This window comes from Hetaerina americana, unplaced genomic scaffold (assembly GCF_022747635.1).
Source record: "Hetaerina americana unplaced genomic scaffold, ioHetAmer1.1.p SCAF_4, whole genome shotgun sequence".
Lineage (NCBI taxonomy): Eukaryota > Metazoa > Arthropoda > Insecta > Odonata > Calopterygidae > Hetaerina > Hetaerina americana.
In genome coordinates, this window is record NW_027286985.1 from 102,160,046 (window position 1) to 102,178,233 (window position 18,188).

An 18,188-nucleotide genomic window follows, 5' to 3' on the forward strand; every position below is an offset into this window, starting at 1 on the left:
CCTTTTTTGGGATAGAAACTGACACAAACCTAAAGGAAATCTTCCGACCGAATTGCTCCCTCACCAATTCTACTCATTAGCCCATAGAAAATCTTCCTTCCAGGTTTTCCTAAACTCTTAAATAGTGCTTTGGAGATGTTTTGAGGAAGATAGTTTAGGTGAGACTACTTCCTTCTCGATTACAGAGGAGAGATTCTCTTTCTTAAGATTAAAGCGCTTTTCCTGCGCGCTCAAGGGGTTTTAACTTAATTTTCTAATGTTCATTCTTATATTTTTAAGGAATACAGAAATCTTCCGTTGTTTCCTGATGATACATTTCATGAATTTTGACAGTTTCAACATGTATCATAATTCCTTCCACCCTTAGGAAAGTACCTATGCTGAAACAGGTGAAAAACACATTACTCCAGTTTCCCAGATACTATTGTCTGATTCAAGGGAGTATTGCTAACATAACAGCGGCAGTAATATCCTCATTTGAATAATGATATTAGTAATACATAAAATGTGCAAATTCCTTGGTAATCGTGGACCTCGTCGGATCTCCCGGAAGAAGGTACATAGCGGAAAGTGCAGGGACTAGGAAATGAAGACATAAGGAAGGATTTTATTGGCTCCCCGATTCACTTCCACGAGAATTTCTTATCTTCCCCGTGTACAGAATTATCTCCATCCCCGTCGGGAAAATGGAGTTTCCCCAAATGAGTTAGACAAATGCGTCAAGAGAATTCTACGGTAGAAAACTTCCTCCGCGAATAAACGCCTCTAATTTAGAGACTAGATCCCAGAGAAGGCTGAGGGGGAGATAGGAAGTTTAGTCGGAATAAAATTTGAAGAATGGCAGGGGTGAGAAGAAAGGATTATTAGACATGGCGAGATTACCCACAAAACTTTCACTTTTCAAGTTTCAGAATCATATGCGGACGAGCACGGATTCATCTCCGCGCTCGTCCGCATATGGAATAAATTCTTAATCCCAATAAATTTCTTAATCCCAAGGTAGTTGATAAAAATCAACCTAATTTTAATTGCCATTCTGTCGAGATATTACGTTTATTAATCTATTTTTGTTTTGATATAACTTTAAGGTTAATCGATCTAATTTTGACCTAACACCCCCCACACCCCCTTGCAGCGGCTTGCGGGGTATTATGTAGATGAAGATTATAATGAATGGGTTTCTTATTTTATGTAGTCGTACTTATTGGCGGAGGTGACCGACAGCTCAGATCTTTTGCATGAATAAATATTGACGATAATAATTTGATAGATATAAAAGTGTTCGGAAATTGTGGGAGAAATGGGTGGGGAGAAACCCTGCTTTGTAATAAAGTTAATCGCCAAAACGCGCATAGTTTAACGTGCCTAATGGACAGTGTACTCCACTTGAGATGCGGTTCACATTACTCTATAGTAGGGCATCAGTAACCACGAAAAATTCAACCATCGCCGTACCCAGGGTAGTTCTTCAATGCTCAACTTCAAGAGCCTGTGCTGGATGTATCCCTCGCGGTGGAAGATAAAAGAAGATGGTTTGGAGAGATTCATATAAGGCAGAAGAAATGTATGCAGGAGATGCATGGCAAATAAATCTAGAAGACTGTGGAAGAAGAGAAGAATATTGGGTAAACAATGTGAAGGAAAACAATAGGAGGATTGAATGGAGTATGCATAGGTAATAATGAAGACCTGAGGAGTAATAAACGTTATTGTGTGATTTGAGGGTATTTAGTGATGTATTTGGCCGAAATTAGAAGTCCTTGGGCCAAGCAATAGCCCCCCATACCGTCAGACTAATTCTAATAAAATTTCATTAACGCAGACAAGAAACCGGTATGAATGAAAGGATAGAATGAGCCAGGGTGTATTCAACAATCGAAGGTATAAAATAAAATGCGCTTTTCAAAATTATTCTATAATGCTTTAACATTTGGCTTTGGGGACGCGATCCGAATCTCTTCACAAGTTGATTACTAAAGAGAAAATCTCAAGATAAAAAGGTAGTGGGACAGGTGACGTCAACAAGAAAGATACAAAATAGAGATCAAAAGTTTTTAGTCTTTCGCTAATTTGATTAGTAAAGACTCTCTGGCCTAATGAGAGAAAGACCTCTCAGACGTGTAAATCATATTTCCTCGGACAAAATAAACACCGTCCCTAATATTTCTCTACCTCGGCGGCTTGGGTGGAAAAAATGCTCCAGCGTTTCCATGCGTTTTCATCTAGAATGAAATCGTGGGCACGCTCTCGTTTATTTTTGCTTATATTTCCAGCGGCGGGTCCCACGCCCAGCTGGGGAGAGGAGTAGAAGGGGAGGAAGGCAAGGTGGCAGGGGAGGGGAGACTATTTGCTGGCGTGATATTTCAAGCGAACAGGCCCTCGCACGCCCGAAAATAAATACATAAAAACATATTTAAAAAAAGAAAGCTTTACACCACGACGTCTCTTGGAGTCAAGTGGAGAATGACTTTTTACTCTCGCGACATCTGGCGGAAAGGATGCAAGAAAAAACAATAGAGTTGCGCGGAGGCGAAAGCACCCCTTCCCTCCCTACCATTTCCCATCCAAAAATTCCTTCGACAAAAAGGGAAGAGCGCACAAGAGGGAGATAGAGGGACGAATTTCGTCCTCCTTTTGTTTCTCATTCCTTCTCGGAATGCGCTACTCCTTCCATTATTTTCCACGTCATTTCCAGCGGGAATCCATATGAACTTTAAAAAAATCTCCCGGCCCCATATAAATGGAACGTTTGTTCTACGGCCCAAAAATGTAATCTAGGAGAAAACAAGACCCGCCCTCCTTCCCATTCCTTCATGATGCAATCCACGGTCGTTTCGTATTGACCCGACACGGTAATTTGCCCTCGGTTGAGATTTGAATTCCCTCCCTTTCAGCAGGACTGGGCTTCTCTTCTCGGACGCGAATTCTCAATCCAAACCTCGCGGAGCGTGCATTAATGAAATTCTTCCACTGGGACCCGATTCTCTCGGATCGACTCAGCATCAATCGGACTTGAACTCGCTTGCTCTTAGAATCCAATCAATCAGTGTGCGTGAGATAGCCCAGCCACGCCCGCAGATGAGGTCGACGGAGGTGAACTGTTTGCTCAAAACGGTTTGCTCTCAGCTAACCCATTCGCCGTCGAGTCGAGGCGGGATGAAGAGTGTCACGTCCAACCGCCTTCGCCCCGTCGTGCTGAGGCAGCCTTACTCATAAAGTATTGATCGAAGTATATGTAGGTATATAAACATATATATATATATAATATTCATTCACATGGGTACAGGTACAAGGAAAAGAAATAGGAACAAATATAAAACACAAACACAGAAGAGGCGGTGAAGACAATCGAGCAGATCACAAGCGCAAATAGATTCCCTTGACCGGGAATCAAACCACGGATCTTTCGACTTATTGGACCGATGCTTTAACCACTTGAGCCATTAAATAAAATATTTTATTCGGTCCAGAATGTTACAGAGTTAATTTCCATCTATATGAAACACAGCAAGCCGCGGGACGTATGGCGAGGGGTTTTGGTAATCATCCGTAAAAAGGAATAAAACCACATTCAAAATCAACACATATATGCAAAATTATACCCACAGTGGCATATACATTCTTGCAAAAATCCTTTCAACTTACACGCATGCAAATACATATGATATCAACTAACAATTATTTGCACCTTAGGATGCAGTAAAATATTTGTCTAATAACGTGCAATTTAGAATTTGAATAGTAACAAGGTGAAATTCCACAACCATATGTACATGCAACAAATAACGGTCTCCTACCCCAAGGACAAAGGTATGGAATGTGACCTCAGGCTGCAGGCAGCGGGAGGATCACCCCCCAGAGAGAGAGAAGAGGGATGGAAGGGTAAACTTAAAAACAGACAAAGCAGAGCAAGAATACTGCTAAGAGCATTACATTATTTAATGGCATTCCAATTCAATCATGCGGGAAGGGTTTTGACAGCAAAAAACACGAGTTTAGTGAAAGTGCATGCAATTGAGTAGACCTAATTATTCCCTAGACGCTGAGGTTGGTAAGTGGAATTTTAGCTATTTCGGACCCTACAGTTGCTATCCCGTATTATCCGTGGGAGAAAGGAGTCCTCGAGTCTGCTAGTTCTGGCATTTACTAATTTCCGAATTTAATATGGATGATCCAAGCGACTAATGTATGTTGACTTGCGAATAATTTGCAAGGCCTCGGCGCTGAAACATGTGGATCTGAATTTATTTAGTAAGTTCGACCTAAAATGGAATCGTCTTTCTTCTAATGATTCCCACCCGAGCTCCATAGGTATTTCTGTATTTCCCCCCCCCCGACCTCGTCCGAAGAGAAAGAGCCAGCCGTGGTCTCCATGAAGAGCGGGTTTTTCGGCAGTGTTCCACGGGGGTATTCTTCGAGAGGGCACCGATGGGGGCCGTCACGGGCAGGAGATGGCCTCAGGGAGGGTCGAAGTGGCTGACTGGGGGTCATCTGCCGAAGGGGTGCGTTTGCGAAAAAGGGAGATTAATCCACCTCTAGAGAAGCGCTTGGACTCCTTGGATATCCTCAATGGAGAAGGACGATGGGGCATCTGGTATTTTTGGTGTCGGGAAACTTGTGTATGTGTCGAAATCCAGGGTCAGTCACGCTTTCTTAAATGTGAATGATAAAGTGGCCGAGGGGCGAGCTGTTGAGGATGGAAAAAATCGCAATCGTTTCATCCTCATGACGTATCACAAGGGTTTCTTGGGGTGTTTGAAGCCCGTGATGCAAGGATTGCGGAGAGAGGGCGTCGATGACGTGGGCTGTGGAAGGAGGGGCGAAAGATGATTCCTTTACTTTTGAAGGGCTCACGGAGACGGGGGTCGGAAGTCGTGTGAAAATAGACGGGTTGGTAGGGACTTGGGCTCTTGTAGATCGATATTCGAGACTAGGAGGTCAGGGTTGTCTGTCCTATTCTTTTCTGGACCCATTTTGCCATCGCCTCCGCATAGTTTTTCTCTCCCTGGTTCCGAGGGCAGGTCTTGCGCTCATTGCCTTCCTGGTTTCAGCGGGCGCAAGTGCGGCGCTGATCCTCATAGATGGTGATGGACCGGTGCCGCCAATGTGGAGTAACGAGGGGATATCCCTCTCGACCGTCATTCGCACCACCATAGTGCCCGTCAGCACACACACCATCTTGTCTAACTCCCACCTGTACTCCTACGAGCAATGGATTTTTCCAAAACATTAGAGCTCATCTCGTATTATGTTCTCCATCGGGATCTCCACGGGGAGCCAAAGAACCCTGACATTACAAGGGCAGCAGGAAGCCTCATCAATAGTAATTGTCGTCCTCTGGTCACTTGAGAATGGAAACGTTTCAGCGGAGTATTGTATAAAATCATAGTCATTGTAGCTCCAGTTGCCAACTTCAACAATATTAAATGACGATTGCATCCTAATTGGATCGCCTCTACATCTTAGGGTGTGAAGCCCAGCGACTCTAGCGTGAAGAGGTGGACCTCCAACGGGGTAGTGGGCTTCGCATTCTCATCAACTTACAAGGCCAGCGTGTTCACGTGGCGGACAGCCATTTCAAAAATCTAATTCACCACGCTTGCGTGCAGAAGGAAAACGCACCAAAAGAACCTACACTCCAAAGAGAAATAACACTCGTCTATACTCCTTCCAAGGTAAACTTTCCCGGTGATAGCAAAACAAATGGGGTCTATCATCTTCACCAAGAGATAAGGTCCATGTTAAACCAGTAAACCAAACGAAAGCAAGGTATTCCCGGCGGAAGAAAGACTAGAGTGTAAACTCACGCTTCAAGAAAAGCTAGGCGGTCAACTGCCGCACGAAAAAAACACACGATCGGAACCTCGATCTTTGAGGGAGTGCGGAAGTGCCGCTCTTCAAATTCCTACAGCCGAGGCCTCGGTTGCCGGCAAAAACAGGCATTTGGTAAAAGTAGGGTGGTTCTAGCAATCGATATTACACTGAAATCTAGGTGGGAGGTCATGCAACCATGTGCCCGGATTCTTTGGCTAGGAGATGGTGTTATGCAGCTGTTCACCAACCAAAAGAGAAATGGACAAGAGCACAAGTAGATAGGATAATAGGGAAAGGAGAGGAATAGCGCGTTTCGGGACACGCATAGCTAAAAGAAGCAAACCAGCCACTTTGGCAAAATACACATTCATACGCGAAAACCCGCCAAATGGCGAACAAATATTCATTCATATGGGTATAGATAAAAGGAACCACGCAGTTACCTGAGTAATTTATGTTTCCTCAATAGCTCAAGTAGTTAGAACATAGGACCATCAACCAGGCTAGTCGAAAGATCTGGTGTTCAAGTTCCTGTCAAGGAAATATTTTTGCGCTTGTGATCTGCTCGATTCCGCCTTCCCCATCTCTCCTATGTTCGTCCTTTCTAGGTGTTCCTATCCCTTTTATATTAAACATTTTATATTAAACATATATATATATATATATATATATATATATATATATATATATATATATATATATATATATATGTTTGGTAGCTGTGTCCATCCAAAAATCTACCTTAACCGGTAGATTACCTTATATATATATATATATATATATATATATATATATATATATATATATAATGTATAACACTTAGCACTAGTGGACACAGACAAAAACACAGAAACACACAAAAAAAGAGACTCACTATTTTTCGAATTTTCGGTGGTCGTTGCCACCTTTATCAAGGAAGAGATATATATATAGACTAACACATTCAATATAAATATAAACAACCCTGATCGACACGCAAATAATTAATACGGAGGAATACGAAATTTACACAAACACTAAAATCTCTGGGCTTCCCTCGGGGACGCTAAGATAAACCCAAGCTATTTACCGATAATTTCAATCAGGGAAGTTTTGCTAAACTGAGGAAAAAACACAAGCCCCAGAGTACAGTGAACACAATGGCATAAAATTTAGACAGACGCTTATGACATATTCAAGAATTAATTTTTTGCACACAAAAATGTAACTAGCCCGAAATTTATTGAAAAAATAATGCATTTCATCAAATCATACAAATAATAATATAAAAATTTTAGTTATCATATTTTTTCTCGCACTGAATTCTATTTTTTCATGTCCATGACTGGCTACAAGCTGAGACACCGCCACTATTCCTTGGTGACACATCATTACAGAGGTTTGCGGAATGACGCATAGGTTTCGATAAGGTTTATCAGGAAAAATTGTCTTCAGGAATCAAGTTCCAACTTCCAAATTAGTGCTACACTTGACCAAAATGTTTGATGTAAGTTCCCAGGAAACGCCTAATGAAGATATTCCAAACCTGGCTTTACTCTAGGCCTTAGCGCAATGCCAAATATGGTAGGTAAATATCGTTTTCGTATTTTAAACAATGAGATCATTAGTAAACTAAAGGGTTATAAACATTACTATGGCCTTTTATGGTCATTGGCATCTACTTTAAGTCAATACATGTACTTTTTTGTTAACCTATTACTATCAGCCAGACGAACACCTTTAATTTACTGCAGGAGATGTCGCGAAGAGAATTTTCAAAAAAATTCTATTGTACAATAAAATGAAAATTAAGCCATAATAAACATTTGCGCCTCATTTATAAATTTTTAATCATGAAACAAATAATCTAGAATATATCCTGGCGTATCATCATTATGTTTTATCCATTCATTCTAGGTTTATTCAATAAATAACAGAAATTTGAGTAATTTGGAAATACTTTTTTCTATTCGTCCATATCAATGTTGACCCTTTGAAACATAGTTTGTTTGTTTGTAGATTGGAGTGAAAGGGTTAGGGTTATTTATGCCGGAGATGATGTGAGTGATGAGGATGCCATAAGGGCCCTAAAAGGTATGGCTGCTGCATTCCTTGTCACTATTTCTGCAAGTGTAAGGACAGCTGCAGACCGAAGACTTCCTGGTCCAGAATCCATACTTGCTTTGTTGAAGTGGGTTGAACTCTATGTGAGTAGCCGAATGCTGACTGAAGGAAGAACATTAGGAAATGTGAAGTTGGACGTCTCATTTGTATCAAAGCCTCAAGAGTTTGAAGAAAAATAGAATTTATATTTTAGTAGTCTCAATTTAATAGAAAATTATTTTATTTACGCATGGATTGTATAATTTTTGCATTGATTGGGCACAGAGATCTTATCATTAGTTGACCTTAATGTGAATCAATGTTTTGTTCCTGGTGGTCTCTATTGAATACCAATGATACTTATTCAAATAAATATAAGAATACGCCTGAACGACCCATGTTAACAACAGTAATAAATACTTCGAATATATGTACTCTGCATGGGAATTTATTTTGTTGTACAATTTGTAATATCACTTTATTGATAATAAAGATGATTGAAAGCATAGTATTATAGTTACATACAGACACTAACACATCCTTCCAGTCAACGAGAGTTCACTGAACTTGCGGGCCGGCACAGACAGTAGATTTTCAGTAACACCAACATACATAAATGTATCCTCTTTTCAATCGGATTCTACAAAGTACTCTGCTATTTCTCGTAAACTAGCGCATAAATATCCCTAAAACTGATACAGTAGACCGAGTAGTACTTCCTCCATTTGCCTGAACACGAAAACCCTGTGCTCGACCTAGTAGAAGACAGGGCCCACCGATCGTGACGACACTTAACTAAACTTGGCCCACGACAGCAGTTGTCTTTTCTATCGGAAATTCCAGGTAATAGACAATACCTCCTAAACTGGTGTATTTTTCTTCATGATATCGCCACAGTAAACCCAATGGCGCTCCCTCTATTTTCATGTGTACGCAAACGTTATGATTATGACCCCGCATTCTACACGTAGAATGCAGGACCCTTAGTTTATGACGAGAATCTTCTTTTCAGTCATTTTCAATTAATTAAAAGACAATATCACCTAAACTAGCGCATTTTTCTTGTCGAAATTAGCACAGTAGTATAATAAATAGTCTCGTCACAAACAGAAGGCCCAGATAAATAACTAAATTATGGGCGACGAATGACATACAAGATCTTGTACACTAATGTTATCTCCGAACAAGTGTAAACATTAATTTTGTTCTTCGCTTGTTAGTTTGTGGCACGAAAAAGAGTCATATGAAATGCTATTCATACTCATCACTTGATTGTGTATAATTTTATACACTCTGTAGATCTTACCCTTCTATGTTCTGATTTTTACCCTGACCAGTAAGTTGTAATAAAGTACCTAGATCATTTTTTATGTCCTATGCCAGCAGTTCGTGGCAAGAACATTGTCCTCTTTCATTTACATTATTACCATTACATTATATAATATTAACTGAGATTAAATTTCCTAAATGTCAGAAATACATGTTTTAGTCGTTTGGTGAATCTAAAGGGATAGGATATTTGTATCTGAGTAACTCAACAAGACTGACTCATAAATCGACTGCAGGGTTTATAAGGATCACCTATTTTGTTCTCCGGACCTCATTGGTGGTCCGAGCAATCATTGGGCTCCCAATAAGCTGAGGCTTGTCATTAGGAGCCGAACCACAAGTGTTGACAGAACACCCCTAATCTAGGCTGGACTCGAACCCATGCTTTTTGTTATCACCTCTCGGGTGCAAAGTTTTTTTTACATGAGTATATTTTTCTTTTCTTAATTCATGCATGCTTTTTGCTCCTTTTGCTTTTGTAAAATTCCACATTTGAACCCGCAAACTGTGATGTCACTGCCGGCCTTTGGAGGTGGCAAGTGGTGCGACGGCATCGGACCCCGCGCTAACAGGGTCCCGCCGAGGCCCCACAGATGTCAATTACAAATATGTTACGAATTACGATCACGTGAGAGATTTTGTGACTTCGCGAGAAGCTCGCAGGAAAAGTAATGGAATGTACAAATAACATATGTACAAGCAATAGAAACCTTACCGTACCCTTCGTCGTTGCGCGGTTATTATTTGCTGTCTTGTCGAAACCATAATGTTCCCGCTGATCACATTGTTACCGCTCCCGCTATATTATAACCACGTCAGGCCTCGCGCTGTGGCGGCTGCACAAGACCGCCTCTGTCTTGCTTTATACCGCTTATATCTAATATTAAATATTCAGTGTATGAAGTGTTTTTAAATATTCAGATTAATATTAACCACTAATTGGTCGGAGTAATCCTATTTTAGTTTTTTTCCCCCTTTGAAATATTAAGTTTATGAAAAGTTAAATAAAATGGAATCGTAGAGGTTGTGTTACATGGCTTTCTAACAAAAAACTTATAAATGGATAGGTTTGACCTAGAGATGGAATTTTAATTTTTTATGGCATTTCACATGATTAATATCCACAAATAGGCGAGGAATGCAAAGTTGCAAAATGCACTTCTATTTGGTTATCCCTGGAATCATTAATGAACTTGCAACACTTTCAGGGGGATCGGGATTGTGCGGTGGCTATCCTACTAGAGATGGCAGATCTTATTCAGTGGTATCCCAATCCCTACTTTGGTTGCTTAGTGGAGAGCACTTTAAGTGAGTACGCCATCCATTGGATGGCATACTCACTTAAGAGGTATTAAACTGCAAACCCCTAGGCAGCTTTCTTTAAGAGTAGACTAATGTAATTAACCTCAGCTGCCCGTCACTTCCCCTAAATTTACTACCCCCAACATTTTTAGCCAGATAATCGTAGTTATCTCCTGGGTAAAACAGATCACTCTTTGAACTAGGTGGTCTATTATGCATAGGCTTGGTAACAGCTTTCTGCGTTGTTTATGAATGGTGAGGAAGGTCAATTTAATCTGAACTACATGATGATGACCAATCACTTGCAGTATCAGTTTTGCCAGACTTCCAAAACGAAACATATCTTAATATGATAATTTAAATTTTTTCAAACATGGTGAATGCAGATCAATGTTGACCCTTTGAAACAGTCTCCATTAGAGGTGACACACATGCCAGGGATTTTTCCAATCCTCGAAACACTTCTGGAACTCGATCTTTGGTATGGTTTTGTCCGGCGAGTATGGAGGCATAGCAGTCGAGAACTCATGACGCACTATGATAGGGAGCAAAATTCACTTTTAAAACAATTTACTTTTCTAAACGCCTGGTATTTCTTCACGATATTCACAATGTTTGTATGAGTTTCTTGGTGATTGAATAGTAGTTGAGTTCAAGGATCTATGTCAAATTTCCTTTCTTATACTGGTTACTTTTTATTTAGTAGAATATTTCATCATAATCCTGCTCCAAAATTACGTAAAATTCAACACTACCTTTTTCGCGATGCTTTGATGAAGTAAAAAATGCATAAGCAATGCAGCATGGGCAATAATAAGCCCATCAAACGGCATTAGAATACATCTCGGACAAATTAAAGAAAAATAATAATAAAATTGTATGATGAGAGCGATAAACTGTAGAACTGATATTAACAAAAGTACCCCCTCCCAAGTGTGCCGTACTTCGAATCCACTGTCCCCCTAGGAGGCCGATAAACCTCCCAAGAAATCGTGTTATTATCATAAATGCTAAACTATTCCCAGGCAATAGCGATTGAGCGTCGACGTGCAAGTGAAAATCTGAGCACGTCAGCAGGTGGCACATAAAACGGGTAAAAATGAAAACTAAAGGCTCTAGGCATGGTCTGGGAAGGGTGAAGATGTAGAAGGATACTTAGAGGAGACAAATACTGTGGGCACAGGGCATCGTGAGTGGGAAATGAAATGTCGAGTAAACGAGGAAGAGGGGTAAAGATAATGGGTATGCTGGATGGAATGAAGAGAGGAAGAAAGTATGTGGAGTTTAAGAAAGTTTTCATTGTGATTTCGGCCATCAGGGTTTTTAGTGTTAAGTAAAGCTTCTATGGGTAAACTTTGTTTTGTCTTTGTGTGCATGACAAGTTGTTAATGAATTTACCCCCAAACGGTCGATGAATAATGTACCACGCTCCCATTATCTTTGTTATGACACCTGAAAAATATTTCCAGACTCAAAAATGCCCTAATTTGACATGAACGCTCCAAACTTCAAGTTAAATGCATGCTGAGGCATCATGTCTGATTGATTGCGATGGAATTTCTCGATTATAACACGATGCCAAGGTTTTCACTTTAAAGATTTTTTGCCGCCTACAGCTTGTTTTGGCTAATTACCTAATTTTCGTGAACTGAAAATTATATACTTCATCGAAACTGGTGGCAATAAACATGAAGCGGATCCTTGCAAGTGTGCTTCATGTTTCATTCTCTAAAACTCTCGAAAGTGAAACTGGTGTAGAATCCAACGGAGGGAACTTGTGTGATACTTGGGTAGACAAATGATGCAACGTCATACACTGGTTCTCAGCCTTTCAATTCTTACTCGCTTCAACGTTTCTTTTCAAATGTTCTCATGCCCTCTATTTCAAAATACGAGCGGCTCTTCTTATCTGAAAGTTTCTCTTGGTTGTTGGAATTTATTTTGTGTAACGATTCTCGAAGCGGAGTGACTCCAGACAGAAAATCTAATCAGGAGAAGTTGCGACCGTTTGCGAAGCCGAAAATTAAATCGAATTTTCCTACGCGAGGCGGTTTCTCGTTTAGCAGACCTGCAGCGGAAAATGCGTAAAGTTTTAAAGATGTGAGACAGAGACATACAGTACACTCCAAGTAATGGTAAATTTCCAAGGAACATGCATGCACCAGACAACGCTTCTCGCGCAAATTAACCTTAGCTCTCCCCCGGAGACACAGGAACAATCGCCCACGTTTTCAGTCGCTCCCATATTGAACGAAATCTTCGGGAGTTTCTCATTTATTCTTGTTAGTATTTGAAGCGGTGCCTCCTACGTCCAAGCCGTGTGGCGGGTGGCACGTGGGAGGGAAGGCCAAAAAGAGAGAGGCCATTCATTTGCTGGAATGATACTGACTTAATGGAACAGATCTCCATTTATACCATGACGAAGCCGTAGTGGAGCTTTTATATTATAACAGTCCATTCGAGTAGATGTTAACGCAGGTGGATTCAATTATTTTTTTATCCTTTTGATGCATTAAAAAACAGTACTTGTAACCCATGCCATCTTCCAAACATTTGAAGATATGAGGCTTAGTGAAAATGTGAGTACATGAAGATGTGCGTCTTTCGTAAGCAGCATGTATGATCATATAGATGTTAATTCAGATGGAATTAAGATTGTTTAATTTTTGAAATATTCAATAAAATAACACATCACACCTCTTGTCGGTCTAAGTAAAGTCATGTGTAGCTTTCGTACCTGACGAGCATGAGATGATGCATTATGCATAGATCTGATATCGTGCGTAGACATCTTGGATCGGTCTTTGGTCGACTTCCGCTTACATCAGACCCGAAGGAAGACGCCACAAAAAAAGCGTTTTACGACACTGTGGGTGTCTTCAAAGTATCTTTACTGAGGATTAATTTAAAAGAGGTTGCCCACCGGGAAGAAAGGCTAAATTATAACGTCTCAATAACCCAGAAAGTCAAGCGCAAGTCACTAGCAACATCAGCTTTTCGAGTAGATTACCATGTGGAATGGAGGCGGGAAATAGTTCTAATATTGTAATTAGCTGTAAAAATACCCATTTCTGGCGTATTTATATTCTGATTATTAAAAAAAACCACTTGTACATGAAAAAGTAAATATCCCTCAGTTATTCCACCTCTGGATGGTATTTCTGCACAGTTTCCTATTCCTCCAACAACGCGCTACTTAATCCTCCTACTTTTAAGCACCGGAACAGGTTTCAACAGGAACATTCGATCAACATACTCCCCTATAGAGTCTTATCCGGAAGTCAAAGTGCAAAATGTGTTCTTAAAATGTAAAAAAATACGTTAATGACAAATAATCTCTTGTTTCTTTTTAAAAATTATAGGTGACATAATTTCAAAGAAGTAAAATTAATTTCGAAGAGAAACGATTCGGAAATGTAGTTGGATAAACGTTAAATAACTCCAGGCCTAACCACAGAGCCTAAAAAAATTAGTCTAAAATTTTATTTCCCTCTTTCATAGCGCAAAATATTTCCAGCAGGAAGTTCTACGTGGAATTTTTTCCGTCTGCGTATCGCAGATTCCGGTTTCCTGAAGAGTTTGCGCAAGGCAATTGCTAAATCCAGATAGCGATTTTACAAAATTTCCGGCTACGATAGGTATCTGCCTCGTACAATTTTAAGAGCGCTCACTGTAGTAAGTGAAAATTATATGGTTGGCGTGCAAAAACGTCGAGAAATGAACAAATTCAGAGCGTTTAATAATAAAACGGAAGGATTGCGGAAGATTTTAGAGGAGATTGGACGAATATCAAGATTTGGTGAGATTGAAACGCAAAAATGACGTGAAAAATGCAGCGTTAGTCCACTTACGAAAGCTTAACGGCGACAGCGAGCACAATGAAACTCGAGAAGCACCGGATGCCAAACGTACGTACAACTGGTGAGGAGCGGAGCGGAGGGCCGCGAGTACGGCGAAGAGGTGAAGGAATGCCCTTGAGGCTCGCTCAAATATTAAGAAAACGCCTTTATGTTACGAAACTTTGTGTTAACTTTATACGGTAAACGAACGACCGTGCGGCGAATGATCACATCCCAAAAGACGTATTTATCTCTCAAAAACCTTGGCGTGACTCTGTCGTCGACATCTATTAACACAGTTCATTTCAAGAATCAGTTTGAAAAGTAGAGTTCAGAATTCATTTGGAGTACGACTTCAATTATAGTGACTGAAAGTGATGAGAAAATGATGCTAGAGCGTGTAATTGAGGAAGTATGCAATACTAATGGTACAAGTGAAAACATTGAATGTAATAAATCCTTTTTAGCACCTTCGCATTTCCTCCATTTTGACGGAAAATTTTCGACTCTCAATAACAATGAAAATAATAAGAGGTTTAAAATACCGATTTTAATATTTGAAGCATATCAAGGAAAAGTTTTTAAAAGACTGGTAAAATAAATATGAACAATATTGATTTACAATGAGAGGGAACAATACAAGAAAACTTTTTTCGCATACGAATCGTAAGAGTATATGGCGTTCAAAAATCCAGGTAAAATGGAGAATATACTTGTGTTTATTAAAGAAACTGAAATCAAAAAGAGTATTAAATAACCGCGGCCATTATGATTCAACGTTTCGTTGAAGAATACGGATGTGATTATTCAAACATTCTGAGTCCTGCTGGAGAACAAGGAAGAACTGCAGTTATTGCTTTCTTGCAAATTAGTTAAATATATTACCAGAAAAACAATTACATTGAACATAATGACGATTCTAAGACAACAACTTCCACTAAAGAGAGAAAATCACTCGAAGGCCATTGATTTTCTCCATGCGCCATTGAAACCGCAAACGACCCAGCGAAAAGTGGATTCCCCGGGGAAGAGGGTGACAACCAGATTGTCCCCTTTGCATTCTATCAAAGCAACCAGATTGTCCTCTTAGTTCCCCTTTGCATTCTATCAAAGAGACATTAGAAGACAATCTGCCGCTGCGTGAATGGAGTACAGGAAGAATAAGGAATTTCGGAATAGTTCGTGTTCCTTCCGTCGCGGGAAAGGAACTAACCACTCTATCGCGTGACTCTCTCTATCTTGACGCGCCACAAACTAATATACCAGCCACCATTAGGTCTACGTCAACGTCAGATTCCTCCCTGTCACTCCTATCCGTCCACACACAATATTTCCCGAGAATTTCTTTACGAAACACAACCATGTACGCGATTCTGCTGAAGTCGGCGATCAGGGATGTGCAGAGAAAATTGGAGAGGTTCAGCGTAGAACAGATAGATATGAAATGTAATTTTACCCACGAGCTATTAGGAATCAGAATATCGTTGTCCGACCACGTTAGATAGGAGAAGTATTTTGCGTCGGAAGTAGTCTGGTGTGTAATAGTGCCCGTGCCACACACTCTAGCGGTGGCTTGTAGGGTATTATGCAATGTAAATGCAATGTATCACTATAAGGCAACAATTTCAGAGTGTAAAACTCATTCACCTTAATCGAGATTCCAACCCGAATCCCGGTCGGGTTAAGTCAGTTTAGCCAGTTTGCATCTCGCGCAGTTCCTTGTAATGTATCTCCATTCGGTATTATTGAATATAATATTCTATTCACCTGAACAGTGATTTGTCGTGGTTGAGACGTTTTACGGAGAAAGACCGTGCCTGAGGATCTTCGTCGAAAATAGAAAACTCAACATTCAACTGAATTTTAATAAAAATAAAAGCAATCACAACGCTCACCATGAAATGAAAAGAAAATAATTAAAATAAAATACACCAGTTAAAAAAATAGCACGGCAATTAAACTCTTCCACCCTCAAAATCACAAAACATAACCGACAATAGTTTTACGTCACACTTCCCATATTTTTCATGTATGGACAGCACTAATGGTATGATTCCACCCAATCAACTGCGAGATGTGCCGCGAAAGCAACTTTTAACGAAGTCATCCGCCAATGTGCATTCAAATACATCAATTACAAAATGCAAAAATTATTCCCTTTGAGCAAGATTCGAGTCTAAATCCGTGGACATCCGGGACAGTGCCTCGACTTCGGACACCTAGAGAACCAGGTTCCCGGTCCAGGTGAATGATTGTTAAACTTTGCAATTGATGCGTTGTATGAAGCCGTTATTAAGTTAGACACAAAATAATATATTTTTTTAAATATACGTGTTAATGTTCGAAAACTTTATGTTTCCAGTCGGTCTTCCTCGGATGGATGCTACGCAGTTGACATAGGTATTGCTGATCAAGGGCCAAGTTCAAGTTCATTGAAATTGCGTAACTCGGTGACTAAGCGACTGAATGACGAATTGAAAACGAGGAGACTTTTTAAGAATTTATCTCCAGCAGAATCGGTAATAAATAATATAATGAACGAGAGATCATAATTGATTGTGCAAAAAAAATCAGAAAAATGCCGATCGGTCACTGAGCACTCATTGCGGTTATGAAACTTTTAGCTAATACAGGTTTCCACATCGTGCATATCCTGTCTTTGAAAGCCCTCGCTTTAATTATAATAAGCCAGGAGAAACGTGCAAAAACTTTGAGAAATATGTCAAAAATTTCGAACTAATAAGAAATAATACGCGAGGACTGCGGGGTAGTCTAGAAGAGATCAGACGGATAACACGACAAGGAAACATGGAAACGCAGCCTTGCCACGTGGAAAATCACAGATTTTACCACCCATTTTTAATATATTAAAATAAACTGCGGGAGATGCCGCATCAGTACTTTTAACGGAGTTATCCGCTATTCGTACATTACAATGTACCGATTTCAGGATGTAAAAATCATTCGATATGACCGGAATGCCAAGTTTTAATCTTTACACTTGATGAGAAACAAAATCAGATTGAAAGCAGTAAACGATCTTATTATTTATTTTAAATACTAACCATTAACATATCGCTAAATCCTTTTTATGACACTAACCATCAGCACCACAAAGAATACGGACAAAAATATACAGTAATTAGAAACTTTCCGGCAGCCTTAAGGAGAAGGCCAGTTTTTTTAAAGATCCGTGAGGTAAAACGTGAGGTGTAGCATTAAGTAACAAAACCACTAATAATTTCGCTGACATAATATTTTATTTATCGATTGCAACGGATCAAGTAGAAAATACCGCAGGGAGCTTGAGAAATTGACCCTGGTTTCGACTTTATTAATAGCAGGAAAACGTGCCATAATATCACTCGAAGCTTTAATGGCAACACACATCTCTCATCTGATGCGCAAAATCTTATCTCTTGTGAGCAATCAAGATGGAGGATTACGAGTGCTTCTCAAGAGGACGATCGACCGGCGCACATGCGCTGAGAAAAGGCAATCGGCGGAGTATCGTCTTCAATAATTCAAAAAAATAAAGAATCCCCATTGGTTAGATAACTATATGCTATAATAGCCAGAGGTAAGTCCGCAACACTCCCGAGAGATTTACGTAATAACTCTTGCGGATAAATTTACAAAAAAAATTGAAGTGGGCGATGCGCCTTCTTATTAATGCCCCTTCTGTAAATGCCTCATCTTAAAATCCCCCTCAACCACCCCCGACTCACTTCTCCTTTGAATACCCACCCGCCATTTCGCCCGGCTGGAATTACACTCGCAAAGCTCCAGCGCCAACCCCTCCCACGCATTCCCCCCCTCCCG